This window comes from Colobus angolensis, unplaced genomic scaffold (genome assembly GCF_000951035.1).
Source record: "Colobus angolensis palliatus isolate OR3802 unplaced genomic scaffold, Cang.pa_1.0 Scaffold285, whole genome shotgun sequence".
Lineage (NCBI taxonomy): Eukaryota > Metazoa > Chordata > Mammalia > Primates > Cercopithecidae > Colobus > Colobus angolensis.
The window spans coordinates 3,454,863-3,457,310 of NW_012116099.1; positions in this window are offsets into that span (position 1 = coordinate 3,454,863).

Here is a 2,448-nt window from a genome sequence, read left to right on the forward strand (position 1 = left end):
TTCATCATGTTAGCCAGGATGGTCTTGATCTCTTGACCTCATTATCCGCCCGCCTCAGCCTCAGGATTTTATAACTTATTTTTAGAAAAACTGAACTGGCTAATTTTTTTTTTTTTTTTATTTTTAGTAGAGACGGGTTTCATCATGTTAGCCAGGATGGTCTTGATCTCTTGACCTCATTATCCGCCCGCCTCAGCCTCAGGATTTTATAACTTATTTTTAGAAAAACTGAAATCTCTGATTTGCTTTGTCTATTTTTTGAAAGATGTAATCATAGATGAGTTGGATGGGTGTGGCTTATGGAATCAGTTTCATGCATTCACTTAAAGCCATACCCTATAAACTACCGCTGCCAGAATGAAGACCTGGTATCTATATTCAATCAGGGGTTCTCTGCCCTATTTATCCAGCTGGATTTGAAAATCAAAGCAAACTACATGTAAGGGTGAGGCCAGTCAGAAAGCCTGGACTTCCTGAGGCACCAGGGTTTATACATCTGCCCCATCATTGTGATATGGAGAGATGGCCCTCATTCCCATTAGTGTTAATGGAGCCAATCATATGAATCCACCACATATCAATGTGTATCCTCTCATGTTTTGATATCTTAATGCACAAAATTACATCTCTAGGGAAAGGCTTGTCTCCTCTTAAGTGCTCTAAATTCCCATTAATACTAATGGAACAAAGATACATACACCCACTGATGCTCAGAAAAGTGGGCAAAATATAGGAGATGATTAGGTTTTAGGAGTGCTATAAGAGATTCACGGAAGCTGCAGGGATTGTCTAAAATGATCCATCTTTCCAGGCTTATTTAAGCAGTTTCATTATACAGAGACAATTTTTTTTCTCAGAATCATCAACAGATAATTGGCCACATTCTGCTCTCCAGGAGGAAGAAGTTGAGTCAATATATGTTTGAGAACACCCTAATATCCTTTGGGACGTTGGGTGTATTTATAAAAAGGAGAGTGGAGAGTGTTCTAGAAGAACCCCAGATTTTTCCAAGAGAGAACATAGAGGCAGGTCAGCCCAGAGGAAGGAGGAGAAGCAGAGAGTGTGGGGGCTTCTTTCAGTGGGTTTCTCCAGGCAGCAGGAAGAACTGACACAATCTCTGCAGGCTGCTCTGTGCTGGAGAAGTGCAGTGTGAGCTAGTAAACTGCCCATTATTCCTCTGCCTGCACTTTCTTTTAAAAGATGCTGTTTTAACTCATAGGATATGCAAGATAAGCAATGCTGGCCTTACCCTACCCCTTCACTTTGTAGAGAGGGTAACTGATGCAAGTTCTTGTATGGTCTGAAGTTATTAAAGAGATAAAATTATACAACTTAGAGATAAGGCTATGTGAGCAGAATACAAATGGACTTGAGAATAAGCCAACCTTTATTTGACCTCTCAACAAGTTTGGCTGGTTTTTCTCCTATTGAATTAAAATTATGTCCTTTTAGCGATCTTCTGTGGTTTAAAGAAGAGGCTTGTCTGGATCAGCCACACCTGCAGGCAGCCTCAGATCATCACTCGTTGGTGGGATTGGAGAGGTGCTGGGAGGGTTCCCTAAGTGAAGTGATTTAAATCCAGGGACCATAGTGTCCAAAACTCTTATCAGAATTAGTTTTTGGCTGAAGCCTTACTTTTTTGAGTGTGTTTTAAATGTATAACAAAAGAATGTTGTGAGAAATAAAATATCATTACATCCTGTTATTAATACCTTTGACAGAATAATTTCACCAGAAAGTACCTGGACATAATTCAGAGGACAAGGGTGCTTCAAGGGGAAGGAGAAAGTGAAGAGAAGAAATAGAAGATAGAAAGAAATCAAGATGAGCTTTGCCTACAGTGTCTTTACAGACTTTGAGAGGGTGGAAAGAGTAAATGTAACACGGAGCTGGGTGCACACTATGGGAGGTATGCTTCCTATACACTGTCTTCCTTACGTTTTTAAGGGTGAGTGTTACAGATCTACTCTGATATCCTGATGAAAGCTACAGACCTTCTTGTAAAAAGAAAAAATGCATACACACACACACACACACACACACACTTGGTTTCAGGGAATTTGGGGTGTTCACAGGTTCCTTGATGTCCATTCACAGACCCCACTTCAGGGAAACAGCCTAACATGTAGAAGAGTTCAAGATCAGAACTAGGATGGTAAGGGATATTACATGACAAAGAACAATGGTCTTGGGTCTCTTATTTCTGACAATCTCATAGGGAATATGAAGTTTTTGGTAAAAGTGAACATTTATTGAAGATTTTTGCACTTTTACTGATACGTAATATTTATGCATATTTCTAGGCTACATGTCATATTTTGTTACGTATATAAAATGTATAATGATCAAGTTACAGTATTAGGGTATCTATCACCTTGTGTATTTATCATTTCTATGTGTTGGAAACATTTCAAGTCCTCTCTTCTAACTATTTTGAAATATACAATA